The 20,967-nt window shown below is 37.6% G+C and overlaps 1 protein-coding gene across 15 annotated transcripts in view; it reads right to left on the bottom strand.

Moving 5' to 3' along the window:
• TENM2 (teneurin transmembrane protein 2) overlaps positions 1 to 20,967 on the bottom strand; it is a 1,078,265-nt gene that overhangs the window by 883,323 nt on the left and 173,975 nt on the right. For all 15 annotated transcript variants that reach the window (XM_064671589.1, XM_064671588.1, XM_064671590.1 and 12 more), the window contains one exon: positions 1,384 to 1,433. The gene's annotated coding sequence lies outside the window, so the exon portion shown is untranslated. The remainder of the gene's footprint in view (positions 1 to 1,383; positions 1,434 to 20,967) is intronic.

Below are 20,967 nucleotides of genomic sequence, written 5' to 3' on the forward strand. Positions count from 1 at the left end.
TATAAGTAGGGAGAAGGAATATGGGGTCAGAGGTGAGGAAATCAAAGCTGCCATTCTGGCTGCAGCACAGACTCACAATGGTCTATGCTGACCTTGAAATTGCACCCAAGATATCTCTGATAAGATATTCATGTGCTCTTTTCCATATCCATTTGTGTAGCTTTTCCTTTTAATTAATTTTTGGATATGATAGATCATGCTTTCAAGAGCTATCATGCTATCATATTAAGTTTTATAAGCTTTAGGAAAAAAAAAAGAAAAGAACAAAAATATGAACTTCAAAGGTTGGGCATAGAATAATAAACATAAGAAAGGACGTACCCACACCTTGGTGTTTCAAACAAGCTGTTTTCCACAGGCAAAGAAAGGTCATGATATTCTGACCTCAATGGTTTTTCATCTATTTTCTCATATTCCAGAAGTTTGTGTTCTAACCATCAGTGTGAAGAGTCACAGTCATTTATTTTCTCCTTATTAGAAAATATTACATATTTTGTACAAGCAGCAATCTATCCAACACTAGGGTGCATTCATCTCACCTTATAACACTAAGGGTCAGAAAGTTACTTCTAGATGATGGGAGAATGAATTTTTAAGCTTCTGTCTGCCTACCTGAAAGTAAGGATTTAAAGCCAAATCTGTCACAACTCAATCATTCCAGAATATTCTGCAAGAGAGCTCCTTATTCCATCTGTTGTGGGAATTCAGAGTGGCTACATCTGCTCTACTTTGTACAGAGCACTTCATTTGGAACAGAAATGAGCAGTACTCCCTGAATCTGTGTGCTGACTCCAGAGCAATTAGACAGCACCTAAAGGGAGGTATTTGCCTGGGATCCCAGATCTCCACTGTCAAGTTCTGTCACTGGGAAATACTGTTAATGGGTGACAGCCACAAACAAGGAGCTACTGGATCTCTTGCCTGGCAAGGATGTCTTCTCTGCCAGAAGAACATTCATAATCCCAGCCAATAAATTTAAACCGAAAGCGTCTTTAAGCTCTGTTCTCTTTTTAAATCAAGTTTCACCCAATAGTTAGGAAAAAATCAATAGTGCTACATCTTTATACTTGTTGATCCCCTTATAAACTGATGCATCAGTCTGTTATTACCAAGTGTAAGTGCCTCTTTCTGCAACAGCTGAACTTCATAATCCATTTTGCACCTAAAACCAATCTCCAGACTGAAAAAGTCCCCAACAAAATACACCAAGAATCCTCCCGTCTGTGTGTGCACCGAGTGCACCCTGAAGGCATTATGTTAAGCAGCAAAAATAATTTTTGTGAACTGTTTAGACCATCAAACCAAGCAAGTACAACAATTCCAAACATTTTTTCCTTCTCAATTCTGCACTTTAGATTAAAAAAGATGTCTGTTACTACTTACCAGTCTTCTGCTCTCTTCAAGACTGGTGACTATTCACTCATTCAGTAATTCTAAAAAAGAAGAAAGCAGAAATGCTTATTTTAGGTGCCACTGTCAGGTTTAAGTTGATGTAAGTATCCCAAATTCAGCACTTTTCACAAGAGATGGCATAGTAAAAAAAGGAAATGTTGAAAAATGTTCTACAACTTGCTAAAAGTTCTCCCATAACCAAAATCACTGCAATAGACTTGAACTTGTCTCTGTGAGAAAACTGTTCTCCCATCCTCTTTATTGTCTCTCCAGTCCTTAAGCACAGATGGACTTGTGTGTCTTTCCTTATGGAAAGTGCAGGGATGCCCCAGAAATTACTGAAATCTACAGGTTTTACTCCTCCTAATAATGGAAATTAGAGTTCAAGGAATTCGAAAACCAAAGGATCATGACTGTACCTATTCAAAATATTCTTATGTCAGTTATTTTTCTCTGGTGTTTTCTTCATCAATGTAGAAGATGCAGCTCCTGCCTAACTCAGAGTCTTTGACAGTTACAACCAAAAGAAGTCAATTTGAAGATTGAATTAAAAAAAAAAAAAATCTCTGAATACAGGGAGGGGGAAAGCATTTACATAGTTTTATAGAGGAGTCCAAAATATTTTTTCATAGTTTATGCCAAAATGTTAAAGGTACATATACATTTTTAAAGTATATTTATTTTAGAAGCCATTATTTAAAAAATTTTTTTCCATCATGCAATTTCATCGCAGAATTTAAAGTTCATTAACAGAAGCTTCATACACAGCTTAATTTATCTGGGATCTAGACTGCACTGAGAGCTGTCTGTTCCAGCTATGATAAGGGAATGTTTTGGGCTACTTTTTAACCTCAGTGATGCCCACAAATGGAGATCTGACAAGAACTGCTTTCAGCGACAAGCAGGCTGGCAAAGCTACTTCTGTTTCCTACAGAAATGTCAAATAGCAACAACAAAGAGAAGCACTTAAAGAGTAACACGAATTTGTATACAATACTCTGTTCTGAGGCAATTAAGAGTTTCATTTACAGCAGCTTGTTACCAAAGTAGCGCCAGCAGTGTTTATTAATTAAAGGTGTTTTTTCATCCTTAGCTCCTTTGTGAAGAAAGTGAGAATTAGCCTACTGTTTCTGGGGAATTACAGTTTTCTAATCATTTAAAAAACAAGGGTGACTAGTTCTGCCACCTATTTGCCCTGCAAACATTCTGCCTCTTGCACACGCCAGGAATTATGACAGCTCTCTTTCAGACTGCCTATACATTACTTTAGATATTGCTGTACAGATCCTGGGTTATTTTGTACATCAACCAAAATCTGGGCTGGTGTTCTTGTAAAGAAACTCTACTCTTGCCTTTCAGAAGAACATGTTGTTTCATTCCCCTAAAGAAGCTCAGAACATCAAGGAAAATAACATCAAGTGATAGTGGGTTCAAACGTATGTCTAATCTTTACAACCCTTCAGTAGTTACACTAAAAAAGTGAGGCATAATTTATTTCTGATGAAACAGAGTTGCTCAGCTTTCTGCTAATAGGATCCTCAGGGCAAAAGGGGTAGGGAAAGCTCTGATAAAAGAAGAGAGCTTCATTTTACTGTTTTTTTTCTAGTCTGGAAACAATAAATTAATAATAGTGTTTACTCTGATTATCGTTGATTTAGGATAAATTGTTCTCATTTAGCAAATGGGGAAATGAAATTCAGTGCCCAAGGGACTGAGAATATAAATCTATGCCAAAGGCTACAACTGAAGACACATTTACAGACCCATTCTGAATTCCTGGATTCATTCCAGCCATTGCTGATAGTAGGGAGGTTGATATTCTAGTACCATTTACCAGTTTAATGATGCAAGTTGCCACTCCTTTCTCCTCCCCTCTCTTTGCTTCCCTTTCTTCTCTCTTCATGTCCCTCAGGAAACAATTTTTTTTTGTTTAAATCCTTGAAGGGTCACTATCTTATAAGTTTTTTCTTTTGGAAAAGCCAGTACAATTCTTTCTCAGAGGTACACACCTATGTTTTGATACTGCGCATCCAAAATTATTCTTCAGCTGGCCAGTTCTTATTCAATGTAGGGACTGAATAGGGAAATGTAGGAATTTGAAAGGGCATAATGTCCTATTTAAAAAAACTATAAGTTCTTTTCAGGAAAAGCATTGTGAAAGCAACAGGAACACCATTATTCAGCCAAGAAATAGCTAGTATACTAAGGATACTATTACATGTATTTTCTTTTCTTTAAAGTGCTGTAGTATCATCATACTTCCCATACCTGAAGACAACAAAAGACAATACATAGCACAGCACTGAAGCTGATGGCACGCAGCAAAAGCTTCAGGCTAGTACTGCATCTGCTCCTATGAAAAGTATCACTGTTTATTACCACTCATTAAAATTTAATTTGATAGAGCATCTTGAAAAGTTCATTTTTAAAATGGAAGTATTATAGCTCATGCTACTGACTAGTTAACCACTTTGAGAACACAAGACTTCTCAGACTTGCTGCTTTCAATTATTAAAGAGAAAGCATAAATCTGATTAATTCAGCTTTTTTTAATAAAAAGTAGTTTATTGTTTTCCTGTTTAACTAGCACAGTCATCTGCTTTGTTTTGATTTCTCCTGATAAATACCTTGATCTTGAAAATGACATTCTGTTATTACATTGATGTTTGACTATGTGTTCGTTGCTTCACATTTCATTTACTGTATTCTGAGATGGCATCATGAATCTCAATGTTTTAGTTACTTTTATAATAGGCACTACATTTTACCACAGCATGTAGAAGTGACAAACTACATCTGCAAATATCAAACCAAAGATTAGTTCAGGAAAACAAAATATGTATACCTAGATTAGCCTTCAAAGTGTTCAGCAGAATATCCCAATAGCATATTCATTATTTGAATCTTCATATTCAGTGCAATTTGATGATGCTCAGAAATCCATTCTGATGAGTGTTGGTGCCAAAATGGGCTTAGCACACAATTATTTACAAGCGTGCAGGGTATTTTGCTGCTTCCTGCTGTCAGTGCAACTTAGAGGTGATCCGTTTCTTTTAAATGAAATTGAATTACAAGTGCATAAAAGATTGGTTTTAACCCTTAAAAATGGGAATTTAAACCTGAAATTCAATTTCTTTACTGCTAGTTTAAAGAAACATTTGTGTCTTTAAGTTGTTCCGACAGGTCCTCATTGTTGGCACGAAGACTGTGCTGACTATTTGAATGCTGTCAATGGCTCCTGGTGCCCCAAATTACGGGTTTCAAGTGACCAAATAATGACACAGGGGGATAAGTTTGTTATACCTCTCAGTGGCTGTGTTTTTATTCATAATATTGCTGACCATCTCTTTGGAAGCATCTTTCTTTCCAGACTTGTATGTAGCAAAATGATGCAACTGTGTGCAACGACAAGATTCTTCTCATCCACACTATTAACTCAGGTGAAAGAGGGAAGTACTGGCTGTTATCTAAATTAAACAAATACTTGTACTGGGTAATGGCAGCCAGGAAACACTTTGGTTTTACAATGGGGAAAAGGAGAAACACCAGAGCAATCAAGACATGCCAGTGTCACAGAACAACCCCAAAGATCTGTAAAATCTAACCCACGCCTTCTATTTCTTGTCATCCCACTCGTCCACGCTGCCATAGGAATGTTCTTTTAAATATCTAGAAATCAGTTTCTTAAAATTGCCAGAAGAATTCACAAATATGCAAGTAAAAGTTTACTCTTCAGTCTTACTGAGCAGCACATCATATCAGGTAAATTGAGGATGACTTTCTAAAACTGAGTAAATGGCTTAAGATGTGACTTCATCACCTTCTTCGCCTCACCACAATTTACATTTCAGAGGGAAATGGTAATGTTACAAAGATTAAAAGAAAAATAAATGAAACTGCAAACAGACAAGCCCTACTAGTAAATGAAAGCTTCTTTACAGGATACTTAAGTCAGACGTTTAGAAGCAAATGTAGTAATAATCATCATGCATGGAAACTAAGGAATATCAAGATTGCAAGGTATAAATTTCATCTTCTCTTTAATATGATTAACATATTTACAACACACAGATTAAACACATCTCAAAGCAGAGAGACATCTGTAACAGATGTATGTTCCAACTTTGATCTACCAGCCTTGAAAACACCTCCTTAGCTCTCATCTCCATGCATTTTTTATTTTCAAGTTTTCCCAGGGTTTTAAGCACATACTTTTGTGTTACTCATTCTTGAGGTTTGGGCAGGTCTTAAAATCTTGTGCAGGTCTAAACCCAGCAGAAATGAAGGATTTGTCTATCTGGGACTTATTGGAGGATCAATGAAATATTTACCTTCCACATAGGCTTCAATCAGAGCTCCACACAAAATGCTTTAGCAATCAACTGTTTTTAATGCACAGCCAGAGAACACCCTGAGAATAACCCAGCCCAGTTAACAGCTGACACACAGACACAGGGCATGGAATGCCTGGACTAAATAGTTTGTTTAGACTGAGCAGATTCAAACTCCAGATATCAAACTGCTCCCAGAGAATGAACTAAAAGGTGATGGTGAACACCTTCAATCCTTGAAATGAAAGGTATTCCAGACTGCTGTAGGGTAATGTAAGATTCAGTAAGACACGTGCTTTCACTTCCAGTCCTTGGACTGCTTTGACATCTCCTACTGAAATTATAATGGACTTGTTCTGAGGGGAACACTGGAGGCAGGCATGGCAAATATAGCCACGTTAAATAGCATTTGTAGTTTGCCTACTGTGATATCATCTTGTAAGTAAAGTTTAAAACCTATGAGAAAACCTGGTCTAATAAGAAATCCATTTCAACAGAAACACCAGGTTACATTAAAAACAAAGGATTTGTTTCTTCTTTTAATACCTTTTTGAGACTGCAGGCTTTGGCTAAACTGAAGAGGAATATCTAAGCACTTATACCTTTAGCTATCCAATTAGCATTCTGATCTGCACCAGAAAAAGAGAAAACTTTAAAAAATCATGGTAAGTTACTACACAAACATTTTCCAGTATAGCTGGTTGAATTTTGTCATTCTGGTAACAAGCAACAACTTTCCTGTAATGCATCATCAAATTATACACTACCTCTAAAATTCAAAGTATAAACAGATGTAAACGTTAATTGAGGAACGAACTGAGATATGGCACTTTCCCTGAAGTTTCCTAATTTTTACTCAATCATTCTAACATAAAATCAGGAAGACTGCAGTTCAGAACCAGATTTTTTGGAATTCCTTCCAGAGCAAGAAGTTTACCTGCACAGTGCCATCAGTACATTCATAAAGCAATGTGATGAATGCATTTGACTCTAAACTCACATCCCTCCATAGGGCTTCCAAAGTTCTTTAAAGGCACTTGCTTTTTACTGGTAATAATTCCTTGACAGTATCAGCCTCATGGTAAGACATGCCCTGAAAAGGCTCTGAATTTCCACAAAAACCTCTATACACGGAAAGTAGCAAAGCTGCCTGAACAGACATCCCTGGATTTTTTGCTCACAACACTTTCTGATAACCTTACCTATTATTTTCATAAAATCTTTTACATAGGTATTTTAAAAGGTCTTTTTAACCAGGGCAGCCAGTTATAGAGAGCATAGGAATAGAAAGCAATAACTCATATCAGGAGGTAAAATGTCCTTTCAGGTGCAGTTTGCAAACTCACCCTTGTTTGCTATCTACTGCCTATTTTTTAAATAATGCACAAATCATCTCCAGTACCATGGAAATAATCAACAGAGAATCAAAACCTGGAGCTTCTACCAGAGCACAAATCAAAAGCTGTTGGAATCCAACAGCTGGAGCCTGTCTCATTATTTCACTGTGCTTTGATGTGCTTTTCAGCCAAGTATCTTAGAGATTTACTTGCAGATATGTCTATCTATAAATTCTACATTGCTTACATGTTATAGTTTCCAATGGAGATAAACACACTGAGTTCTCATGTAAAAAAAACCCCTCTTGTTTTTAAGTGTTTTATTAAGCACAAAATCCTGTAAATAGGGGAATTGAAAATCAGCTGCATCTAATAAAAGAATAAAGTTTGTTATTGACTTTGAGCTGGTAGTTTCCATTAGATTATCCATCATACTTTTATTATGTGATCAACTGCTTAATTAATTTCCTACTCATGCATTTAGGCAGAATGCTCTGTCTTTCAATGGGGTTTACTGTAATCCTGCACCTGCGGCCTCAGAGATTTAGACAGCTCTCTGTCATGAGTTTATGTTGTGCCTATAATCACGTCAGCTGGATGGTTCCAACTATCCAGTCTGTTGAAATATAACAGCATTAAATTTTTGAGGCACTAGAAAATTTACATCTGTGGTTATGTATCTTTGGACCTTAATCAGATGAAAGTCACTGAGAGATATTAAGAGAGTTAGATACAATATTTTGCTCAGCCAGTTTTAGTGGATGTATCAGACACTGTTTTGATTTTCCCTGCTTATCTGGTAATATGAACAGATGCAATCATGCTATTGTATAATGAATGTTGATTGCCAACAGTATTTGATTTTGCAACCATTCTGCAGTGATAATTAAAGATAACTTGATATCCTATACAGTGATAGCAAAGACTGCTTTGTTGCATTATTGCATAAATAAATGCCATAGAGAGAATGAATGTATTCACTATAACTTTTTATCTGGCATGTATTTCAGGGCAGAAAAAGGCCACGAGTCTTGATAAGACAGAAGTCTTCATTACAAAATTTGTGTTATTTATCCTTTATTTTCTTCTGGTTTGTGGAATATAAATTAAGCAAAGGTTTAGTATTTTATGACACATTAATTCTGACTTCTCCGAAAAGGAGAAGAAATGCAGTACCATGGAAACTGTGCTATTGCCCACTGACCACACCAGGCCTGCTTCAAGAGTGCTGGAGCCAATGGTAATATGTTCTGTGATTACAGTGAGCTTCAGATAAGGCCCACATGTGGTAGACGTATAGATCCTTATTACACCATTCAGAAATTTTAGGAGGAAAATATCTAAATGTACTTTTTCCACCAATAAACTTCAAAGTTCAGATATTCATACCATTATAATTTTGGCCAAAACTATATGAACTTGATGTTCAAACTAAACCATACATAAAACGTGAGATAGAGCTAAGGTGGAGTTGTCCCCTTATCAGTAGCCCAGGGAAAGCATGAATAGGCTCAGACTACAGAGATTAATTTCATTTTTTTCTTTAATTAGACATAATGACTCTACAGCTCTTCTCCTTCATAGTGGAAGAAATCTGCCACAGCCCTGCAACGGCTGCTTTGCTCATATCCAGCACGTTCACTGGGCAGAGTGGATGTGAGATGACACAGAAATGCATCTTTATCCACTCAGGCATGCAAAACACGGGCACTGTATCCTCTCTACTCCCTGTATGCTCAGGAAGGCAGAGAAGCAGAAACACCTTCCTTTGTACCCCCACAGCCAAGCCCTTTTCTGACTATTTGGAATATGTGCAGCCTTTTCCAGAAGCCTGTTTCAGACAAGGCCTCAGCCCAATGGCCATCAGCATTGTGCCTCCACCCTCACAAACTGTGATGTGCCTATTTGAGTAAGGCTGCTAGAGCACTGCAAGTCATCTGTGGATAACAGCATTAGCAGGGTCAGCATCATGGTACAGCACATCACAACTCTCTCAGTCCCCAAATATGCAAATACTTGCTGTATTCCTTTAATAACTGCTCCAGGCTGCACTGTTTGACTGCAGTTCTATGTACAGCACTAAGTAACTGATGTGCATCTTCAATGTCAATATTACATATTGCTTTTTATCTCTGGAGTTTTATGTTTCACTTTTAATCATAACTCAACAGACAAGACAGTGAGCTTCTTAGTTCACTGGTCAATATAGTTAGCAGGTGAACTCCTTATAAATGACAGAAGTGCTTTCACTGCAGCAGCTCTTCCTGCTTTAGAAAGGATGTGTCAGGTGTTGAAACTTGCCAATTAAATTATCTTCATTCTTGAAGTGAGCTTTAGTCATTGAGTGTGTTGTGTGCTGAAATCTCCCCCTCTCCTGCTCAGTCAGAACTGCAAGACTAACACCTATACATTCCCTTCTGGATCACCGATAATTTGAAGCTGATAATTATTTCTGTTTTTCACTAAGGAAGAGAAAAGATATCTCTGCCTCTGATGTATTTCCACGGTGTGTCTTTGTGTATGTCAGAAAGCCATCACTTTCCTGCGATCTAAGAAAGCATTTCTGCTGACATTTTTCTTATGACTTTTCATTCCAATTTATAAAGTTACCTGTTGAGGAATTTTTATGATACCACCTACTTCCCCCATAGAGGCTACCACCTAAGCCTTGATTAGTTCACAGGAGATCAAACTCCCTAAAAAGTTACTGTCAGTTGCAGTTTTTAAGATTAAAACTAGGTCAGGTTTATTACCTACATCAATTCTTTTATGTAGCACAGCTAAGACAAAAAAAGGATTGTAGGAAAATAAAAAAGAAAGGAAAACAGGACTGAAAGTCTAACTAACAGATATAAAAATGCTTCTCATCTCAAAAGTGAAATGCCACAAATGATTTTTAACTTACCAAACCCCCAAGGCTGGAGCCATATAGTCTCCAGCTTTGTCTAAGAGACCTTACAATAGTACAGGAGGTTTTGTTACAGAGCTAGCATATGAGCAGAATAATTTGTAATATGGAATCCCTTAGATATTCATTCAGCAAAGGCTGTGGAAATGATTTTTGTTCTGATGAGGACAGAAATAGCTTTTGCACAATATTGATCTTTTCCATGTGTTAGGATTGCTCTGTGTAGTTTTGGAGAAGCTACACTACAATTGAAACAATAGTAAAAGCTTTATAAAAAGCTGTTTTGTACTATATTTAATTACTTTTTTTTTTAACACCTCGTGATAATATATTGCTCTGTGGAATCCCTGATGCCTTTCTACAGCTAATGTCTGTTCACTATTGACCCTTTATTAGAGGTATTTTGTTGTTTCAGCTTCTGATTCAAGAAATGCAAACTATCTGCAAGAGAGAAAAGCATCTTCTGAAATACTTAAGGCTTGTGATTAAATTCCAAGGAGTTTCTTTTATTTGGACTGACCAGCCAATCTGTATGTGACCACTTGTCCATGGCCAGGCATAGAAGCAATTATGAACACAGAGAAAAATACTTTTTAATTTTTTTTTTGTTTCTTTTAGGTGCAGTATCAGTGGTGCTCATATTTTCAGGCCATCAACTACTCAGAGTTTAAGCAGAGAGTAGCAGATAGAATAAACTTGCTTTTCCAAAAGCACTGACAAAATGATGGTTATGGCCACAGCATTCATGGTTTTAAGGGACATTTCTAATGAACCAAAAAGATATTAAAGTAGAAAGTTAATATAGGAAGTAAAAGCTGTTAAGTAACCACAATGTCCTACTACAGTAGTGAAATAATTATTAATCTGCTTGAACCCCCTGACTGTGTATAAGCCATGGCATTAGACACAGATGGTATTAAGATATACTTTGCAAAAACAGGCATCTCAGGAGAGAACACGACTTCAACATATTTTTGGGTCATGTCTCCTCTCCTGCACCCTCCTTATTCCTGCCAGTACTAATTAATGTACAAGATCAGACAAACATTGCCAGCAAGTGTGTGACAAGCAGCCTAAATGGGAAGCTTTTCCAACAGTAATGAAACACATGGGAAGTGGAACGAGGTGTAGACAGAGTACCATTATACTGATTTTGCCATCCATACAGCTCAAGTCAAGTGCAAAATCTATAAACATCAAGGAAGAGCCCTGTGGGTCAGTCAGAATGCTCAGATCAAACACAGACTGCATGTGTAAAGCCAGTTTACAACACTGAAGGACTGAAGCTGTGCATCAGTGTCCAACTCCACACATCCCAACAAAACCAGAATATACCCATACGTATACTCTTCCCCCAGGTCCTTTTCTTTAGCAGATCCAGGCCTACTATAATGAACATTATCTTCCTCTTGTGCAACAGAAAAATACAAAAAGGAGCAAAACTCACTGGTTGCTTTACTTAGCAACATTTGAGAATGGAACCTTAGATCTTCCCCTTCTCAAATCTCTTCTTAAATAAGGTACATGATTATCTTTCGACCCTTGCCAACTTTTTCTAAAAGTTCAAAGTTTCAAGAGGGTGGGTATCAACACCCCTGAGCTTCCAGTGAAGCTTCTCTGAAGGTTTTACACTCTGTGCCCCCAACCACAGGCAAGAGAGACCTTTTCAAACACTGAACAACCTGTTCACATTTTAGAATAAAAACAGAAAACAAAATGCAGAAATGTAAAATGCAGAACACACCAGCTGGTGTGATGAGACTGTTAGGTGCCTACTTTGAGAAGGACATCTGATATGGTTCGAAGCTGGCTCCCTACCAAGTCTCCAAACCTCACCACCAGAAGTCGTCGTCCCCCCCACACCAAACCTCAGGGAGAAGAGGGAGAAAAAAAACTAAGAAAACTCGAAACGAGAGAGAGGTAGCTAAAGTGATATATATATCCCAATCAGTAGCCCAAACCACCACAACATCCTACACTCTGGAATCTCAACAGAGGAAGGAAATGCTGTGTTCTAACCCACACGGGACAGTGCCAGACAAGGGGGAGTTCCCCAAACACTCCTATGGTAGTTAATCTGTGGTAGATTACGATTGTTTTTTACAAGAGCAAGGTTTTTGGATTACCTATCTGAGGACAGGAAGCAGCTGGGTCTAACCACTGCATCCTGGACTGTCATGACAGAAATAAGATGTAGTTGAAAAATACTGTGATGATACTTGGCTGGAAACCAAAAAAAACCCCCACACCCAGGTGGACTTGATGTTGCCTACTTCTAACCCATGGCACCATGAGCTGGAGAAAAGCTCTAACTTCTTTTGTCTTAAGATAAAATGCCTCATACTTCCAATTTACCAACTTGGAGCCAAAGCTCTTGCCTAGGAGAAAAAACAATAAAACAAAAATCAGTCAATACTCTTAACTGTGGCAAGCCTAAAGATAACAGCAGAAGGCAGCTGTTTAAAGAATAAAAACAGTCCCTCCTTAGAGGAGAATCTACCCTAAAGAGGGAAAAAGAACTAAAAGAAGCTTTTAGAAGTCCAAAGAAGTTTCTGAACCTACAGAAAGCTTTACCCTCAGAAAGTTTTCTTGCTTGTGTAACTAACCTCTGCTATATTTCATATATCCTGCCTTTGTATTTGCAGGAATGCATTGTTCCACACACCTCACTCCCAGACCCCCCCACTTCCTATTTTTCATTGGAGCAGTGGGCTCCAGCCTTGTGTGAGCCTGCAGCACTCCAGATGGGTCAGAGAGCTTTGCCAGCCAGCCTTGCTCAATATCACAAGATAATTTTACAGTCTTCTGTTTAAACATTGTGCAGTGACTATGATTTGTGAATCAAAATCATAATGGCATATGGCACAGCTTTAATAGCACTGCCATTTTGGATGGAGAGCAGGGGGGTTTTATTTTGCTTTATTATAACACAATGGCTGCATTAGCTGGTGCAAATGGACAGCCAAGAGTAATGAGGATGACCTATTCAGTATGGAAGTTTTGTGGGAAGGCCTTCTGTGCAAGCTGGCTAAATGATGTAATACGAGGCACAGGGGTTCCAAGGGCTGAGGAGACGACAAAACATTAACTCAGTATCTCTTTAAAAGTAAAAAGCATTGCCTCAGGGGTTGCCTGACTCCACTCCTTTCTCTTTTTTTTTTTTTTTGTTGCTATCAGAATATCTAGCTGGGAATTAATCCTTGGTAGCCTTTTAAACCATTAAAATGTTCAGGCTATTTTTCCTCCATCCTCTAAAATGTATTTGTTCTTTGGGCAGGTATCACACATTTTATTTCAATTTCCTTTCTACAAACTCAGTTATTGCCCAACTCCTTTTATCATTTAAACAAGAGAAGGAATTCAAGAGCTTGAAAGAGCTATAAGACAGCAGATCAACACACTGGCAGTGAATGACAGTTTAAGACTCTCAATCCCACAGCTGAAATATGAAAATTATTTCTCAAATAACATAACCATATAACACAGAAATATCACTTCATTCCTCCTCTGACAAGGAGTGCCTTCTTCAGTTGTACAACTTTCAAGTTCACACATATACTTTAAACTAGCTCAAATTTCCTCTACTCCTACCATTAACCTCCCAGTATTCCAATTCTTTGCTTTTTCCCTGTCCAGGTCTCCCAAAATGGAGGTTGTTCCAATGCAGTTTTACCTACTACCACGACTGTCAAAGAAAAAAAAATAAAACCTGACAGTAGTAAGTAAAATAATCAGAAACTTAATTCAAATTTAATGTAACAAGAATATTTTGAGATGTGACAGATTGTTAGTGTTTAGGAAAAAAGAGTCAAAATTATTTTGTGCAAGTTTCTCTTCCTCCCTTTCATTATGAGGAAGAGCTCACAATTTTCAGACTGCCTTAAGCCAGTCTTAGAACCCATAATGAGGAGAGAAAAAGGAGAAAGTGTTCTGCAATTCTCTCCCTGGCTCTGAACTCCACGCTGGAAACACTGCCGTCCATAAGTGTTCCTCAGATCCACAGAAATGAAGTCCTGCACTCCCAAAATGCTGAGACAGAAAACATACATTCAGAGCATTACCTCTTTTGAGCCCACTCCATCACCTTCCCCATTAGAAACAGAACATGGAGAAAAGAAAGGAGACAAAACCCCCACATACTTTCTAGTCTGCATGAACCTGTCTCACCTGAAAGCCTTCAGTCCCTAATAATACACTTCTTGGATTTAAGCATCCTACTGGATCCATACACCTGAGCTCTTTGAAAACACCTCTCCAAGGCTCAACGTATCTTTTAAAATCTGTGGACTCTCTCCTATCTTGATTCTCTTCTCTCTCACACTCTGAACAGTCGTGGAAAAGCAGCTTCTCACAAATCCTCTGCTGCTTTGCTGTCCAGTGCTGCATCAGTAATCTGTGCCAAAGCCGCTTACGGAACAGCAGCCACAGACTGGGGGAGAACTGTCAGCTCCTGCACAGGGCTAGCAATGATCTTAAAAAGAAGAGGAGATGGTGACCTATGAAGTAGAAACCCTTCGGAAATCGTGTTTGCCTGTTTTCCTCCCCTGCAGCTGACACTTGAATGGGTTGCTCATTTAGCAGCATAACTAAGGAGTAAAAGCGAATATTTTAAAACCTTGGTTTTGAGAACTGGTTAAACACCTATTCTGGAAAATATCTACTGCCCTTGTAACTAGTCTGTGCAGAGTACTGTCCACGGAGCAATGTTTATAAAAAGGGAAATCCTTAGAAACTGTTCTGCTTTGTTTCCAGCCTGTAGCATTCCTTGCTTCTGAATTCTATGGAGGAATGAGAGTAAAGCTGTAGTCTGGTGTTATTCTTCAGAAGTATTAATGCATAAAATTACCATTTATTGTGAGGTATAAGACAAATTAAATAAGACAGAAAATGGATCTTATCTAAATACAATTTCTTTTTACTTCTAGTATAACTTTATTTCTTTAAAGAGGCTATATTCAGGTTGGTGAGGATTTAGGGAAAGAATAAAACAGAACACCTAGGATAGTTTCTATCTACTTGTAACAGCTATCAAAGTGATATTATACGCCTTTAAAGTATATTGTAAAGTTATTGGAATCATTCCAATGTTGGGATGAAAGTATAAACAGTATGTTCACAGACAGAGAAATTAATTCCTTGACTTTGCTCCTGGACTAGAAGTAGTTTTTTGCTCTGGTTAAAGGAAGAATAGGAGAATATACAAAAAAGAGAGTTTCTACATGGAAAGGTTGGCACTTCTTAGCAATTCCCCTGGCACTGAAATGGTGGCTGTAACACAAAGTTAGTAAGAAAGAATGAATTACACTAGTCACTGGTAATATGCATTGACAGACACTGAAAGATGGTTATATTTATAATGCATATTTAACAGAGCATAACAGTATGATTAGAGAAACAGAAACCTCCATTTCCCAGGAAATGACCTAATTTTCATTAAAAGACAATTTTTCTGTCCCCTTTTTGTATAAAACTCGAGTTCCACACTGTTCATCCATGTAACTGTTCTGTAAATGAAGCCTAATGTTCTACTCATCCTCCAACATCTCTCTTCTTTCCCATATTGAGAAGCACTTAAGGAATAGGCTTCAGTTCTCCTTGTAAGGACCAGAAGGACAATCTAAAGGTAAAGGCACAGTCACCTGCACTGCCTGGTTCTGACACTCTGACTGGGAAAATAAAGGAGACAGTTTAAAGACGCAAATTCTAAGATCAAACACCAAAAGGAGTTTAAGGGTGATTTGGGATCTTAATCTGGTAATATCGGAAAAATAAATTAGAAATACAGTCTGTCACTCACGTCATCCACTAATGAAAGAGGATAAGGGCAAAAAATGTTAAAAAACTGTTTTTAATGCATAGCTATAAGAAAGGATCCTCTGGATATCTGACACTGGAATCCTAATGATCTCTATGTTCTTTTAAATCAGTCTTTTTTTAATACACCACTCTCTGCCCCAGCATTTAATACAGGCATATCTGCAAGTAAAAATAATTCTCTACAGAATGATATTGATAATTACGTAGTTCATCAGCAGAGAATGAACAAACCAGCCTGAGAAACAACATTTCAACCATCTGCTTTCTTCCCTCTTGGTGTGAATTAAGAGGGAAATACAATACAAAATGCACTGCTCAGCTGAAACCAGTGGTTTAGAAAACACAAAAAACATTCCTAATAAATGAGCTGCTCTTGTAAGAACCCCAAAGCCTAAAAAGCAAAATCAGTCTGTGCTTTTCTATCTGTATTCCCCTTTCCAATTACCCCTCATTCCTCTTTTCTGAACTCCTTGCCCCAGTTCCCTCAGCACACACCTCATTCAATCTCCTGCTCCTCTCAGCTACTCTCCTTGTCTACATCTGAATTAAACTGTTTCACCACTTTTCTGTTCTGCTGAAAGGCCAGGTGGACAAAATAACAACTGAAGGAGACATTTTTTCATTAGCTCAAGTGCCCAGCACACAAAAGCCTTGAATAGCCAAGGGGAACAAAAACAGTCACAACTGTGTTAAGGTTTAATTTACAAACCAAAAGCAACAAATACCACACACACAACTCCCCAGTTTAACCAGTAAATTCAGGCTCTCTGAATTCTCAAATTTAGTTTCCTTTCTAAATCATCTTAAAGATAATTTGGAAGCTGGAAGGCCCATGATCATAGTGAGTATGGTTACAAGTCATTGCAAGTATTCAGGGGTTTTGTGTATAACTGGAGACAAAGCAACATGTGATCAGTGTCCCCAGTGCTGTGTTTCTAGATTAATAACACAGCAGGATTAACATGGTTTGCACGCAAACAGAGGTAGTTCCCTCACAGTAGGACAAACTGATTCCATAAACATTTCCAATCATGTAATAGAGTAGTTGCTATGTATATTCACTTCTACTTCTCAGCTTAAGTAGGTAACAACTCTGTGTTAAATGTAGAGTGGAGATAATCTTCCATTCCAAATAAATTGCCATTTATTTATTTCAAGAACAACGCTTCCAATATAAAATTCCTCTACATAAGCAGGAAAACTTACTATGTCCTTATTCTAAATTTAAATTAAAGCATTTAATCTGCAATTTTTACCTATTGGATAAAGAAGGAGAACACCTTAAAATCCTTGTGGTTTGTTATGCACTGAAAGGTTAGAAACAATTTTGGCATACACCACCTTATTAATTTTTGAAAGTCTCAAAGATTTTACCACACATTTGCAGTACTTAAGACACTCTGGTTCCGGCAAGTCTCATCACTGTGGAGAGCAGCTGGACATGAAAACTGTGCTTCCCTCACAGCTATTACAAGACATAATTTTCTTCCCACTGAACAGTATTCAGAGAACGAAATCTGCAGAGAATCCACACCACACACCCAACACGTTCAGTCAGAGCAGACACCATGTCATACCAACTCCCCTGGATACACAAACCTCCTTACAGGAAACTGTGTAGAAACTAGTTCAAACAATGATATATTCAGTGGTTAAGGTTTATATTGCAAATGTTGTAGGAACTGCTTGGAAGTTATCACAATAAGTCCTCACTTAACACTTTTGTGAGAGTTATCTTAAAAAAATCCTTATGACAACCACTTTTGAACTTGTCAGTTTGTAGAAGTTACATTCTGAATGTTCACTGGAAGTTCAGCTTATTGGTCACTTAATCACTGTTTTAGCTCACAAGCTCACTTATTTCCAAAGTAAAATGAAGTTCCACATCCTTGTTCACCCACCAGATGAACATGGGGGTTTTTTTCATGACGGATAGGGGGAGACATACATTTGACTCAGAAAAAACCCCAGCTTTTCCAAGTGTCAAGACATGCCTTGCTTTTGCTTTACCTAAACTATTAGAACTCACAAGTTTTGGAGATACCCATAAAATTCAGAAGGCCCAACCCTTCCCCAAATTCTCTCACACTATGTATGAGTGCTTGCTGACAAGCCACCAGGCATCTCCTCCTGTTGACGATTCTGACCTTTATTAATTCAAGTCTGTGCAATCTCCACCACTGATCTGTCAAAACTGACACTTTGTCACACTAGGATTTTGCAGGGAGCATTCTGAAATAGTTCACAGGGCATTACACTGAATCTATTTGATACCCAGAGAGGAAATTTATGGCTTTTAGGTTTTTCTTTTATATTTCTGTGGTAGGATGGCCACACATGTTGGAATAAATCAGCTCAACGCTAAAAAAAAAATTGAAGACCAATCCTAATAAGTGGACAGCTGAATTATATCCATTTGTTTTTATAAAACAGTTTTCACAAGCAGGTTTTGTTTTTCTGCTGAAAATGTATCCCTAATGGCAGCAATAACAAACAAATCTTAACATCTTAAAGTCAAACCAGGTACAGTTTGAGGCCCTTATTTTTACGTTCAGCATATAAATGTACTACACAGGAAACAAAACAACAGGGAAACAGTACAGCCTGTTGGCATCATCATTTGGAAAAGAACCAAGATCTGGGGAAACCACTGCCTAAAATACTACACCACCTGAGCTATTTTACAGGCAAAATAACAGTAAGTGAGTTGTGAATATGTTAGGGAGATTCAAGACCCTGAAATTGTGTAGGGTCTTTGCACTAATTCCCATAACACAGCAGACAGCTGCCATTAAAATTCTTGTGCAGTTATAACATGGGTGTGGTATTTTTTATAGCCACCTACAGCCAGTTTAACAAAAAAACCAATAATAATAATAATAATAATAATAATAATAATAATAATAATAATAATAATAATAATAATAAAGTTATCCAGTGCATTACTGGCTTCAGCTCACTCCATGAATGTAACTAGAAAGAGTTATGTGGAAGTTACTGAAACTTTTAATGGGGGTGGAGGATGTTTCTTTTATCCTGTCTCTTATGTCAAAGAAGAATTCACATGTTCTACAGTACCTTTAAATTGCCTGGAGATAAACACAGTATAAAAACAAAGAGGTGACCCCTACTGCTTTCTGCCAGTTAAACAACGCCAGAATTCACTCCAGAATGTCCAGTGAGCTGAATACAACTTTTGCATCTGTAAAAGGCTTGCAGGCATCACAGATGTGTGACCAGCTTGGTGTATGGTATCAACCTACAGAAATGCCACCTGATTCAGTCAAGGGATTTCTAGACCAGAAGTATAAACCCCAAAGGGACAAATTACTCCCACTTCAACCATTCCTTCACTAGGAGATATTGCTGACCCAGGAAAGGACAGTTTCCTTCCAAGTTTGTATTTTTTATTGCACATTTCTCTTTAGGCTTTGAAAGACTTTGTGTTGTTCAAAGACAGTAACAGTGTTTCTTGCTCTCAAAACAATGTATCTGCTCAGAATAACACACCACAGTGATATTCTTTCAATAAACTGGGAATATCACCCCATAACCTGTTCACTGTCATTACTGATACACTGTTTCCATTAACCTTATTTAGATATAAAAAGCACCAGTAATCAACGCCCAAAGAGAAGAATGGTCTCTTATTAGATAAAATAAACAGTAGTTCTGCCTCAAAACTACCAAAGTTTCCACATCCAAAGGACAGCAAAGCTGAAAGCAACTGCACTTATCTCCTTGCTCAGTCTCTTTCATACATCTGAGTCTGAAAGCAAGAAAATTATATGCTTTGTAGCTTTTCTGGGATTTGGAAATATCAGGTTTTCAGTAATCAATACTGTGTGTTGTGATCAACTAATGTAAACTGTTAAACTTAATTCGCTTTCAAAAGCTGTGCTTGCACTGATAAAGCACAGAATTGTTTCTCAGACGAAACAGAAGAGACTTTCAGCATCAGATGAATATCAGTGCAAAGACAACCTTGTTTAAATTCCCTTAATATTTTTACTGTGAAAAATTCAGCAACTTTCATTTCACTGCGTAACTGCAACTTTTCAAAAAATAACTAAGATGTTTAATTTCCAGGTGTTTATCACATTTTCCTTCCTTATGGCCTTCTTCCCCCTATCAGTTTTAGTCTCTTTGGTGTGGATTTTACTTCAGCTTTAATATGATTTCATTTAAGAAAATCAGAGATCATCCTCAAGGGAAGGAAATTCATGTCATCAGCTCCACAGGGGAGAGACCACAGAAGCTGAAAACGCAGAAATAAATCAAATACACAAAACCACCTACAATGAAGCAGAACATAAATGGCCAATATTCTTGACTGATGAGTGGAAAGATCCGAGTTCTTAAGTTTTTATATTTTTCATATTCCTGCTAAACTGAAGCATCCTTTGAAATCTCAGAACAGGTACTGAGCACAATCTGCCCTTGCTTAGCATTTGTGTTAGTTGGCCCTTCTTTCACACACACATTAGATTTCAAAAACAGACCCATCAGAGAGAAAACACACACACACCTCCCTCTGTCTAGATAATACTGCTGAACATGAACTACACAAGAAGTTATTTAGAACAGTATTATTTCTTGCATTTAAGTATCTTCTGGTTCTTGCTCCTCTATTTTAAGTCTTGTACAATGTGAAAAAACCTCTGAAGGATGAAAGTATAGGAACACATCACTGCACTAAGGCAGCCTGAATTTTTATCTGCTTTAACTTCACTGAAACTAAGTGAAGGAGATATTTAGTTTGCTTGAGCTAAGACAATGTCAGAACCTGCAGTGCTTTATTGACAAGTCAATTCTCTACTTGGAACACAACAGTTGTACACAGTAATTCTTCTCAGTATGGGTATACTCCCATTAATAAGAACATTTAGGGAGTTACATAATGGCTGCAGAAAGTTGCAGGTTGGACTGTCTTCACTGACCTTCTAGAACTTCTCCTCAGCATTCTACAGTCTTTAACATCCTCTTGAGGAAAACACACTTTTTATTGAATGATGTGTTCAGAAAACACTTTTCCGTGCCAATACACAAGCATTTCTGAAGTGGCAAATGCAACTGGGAAACTAATGCTGCTGCACATTTATGTTTGTTCAGAGGACACCCTCTAAGCTTTTATTCCTGGCAGAAATCATATGGCTAATGTGTTTTTAGGGACCTTCTCTAA

Source organism: Pseudopipra pipra, chromosome 15 (genome assembly GCF_036250125.1).
Source record: "Pseudopipra pipra isolate bDixPip1 chromosome 15, bDixPip1.hap1, whole genome shotgun sequence".
Classification (NCBI taxonomy): Eukaryota; Metazoa; Chordata; class Aves; order Passeriformes; family Pipridae; genus Pseudopipra; species Pseudopipra pipra.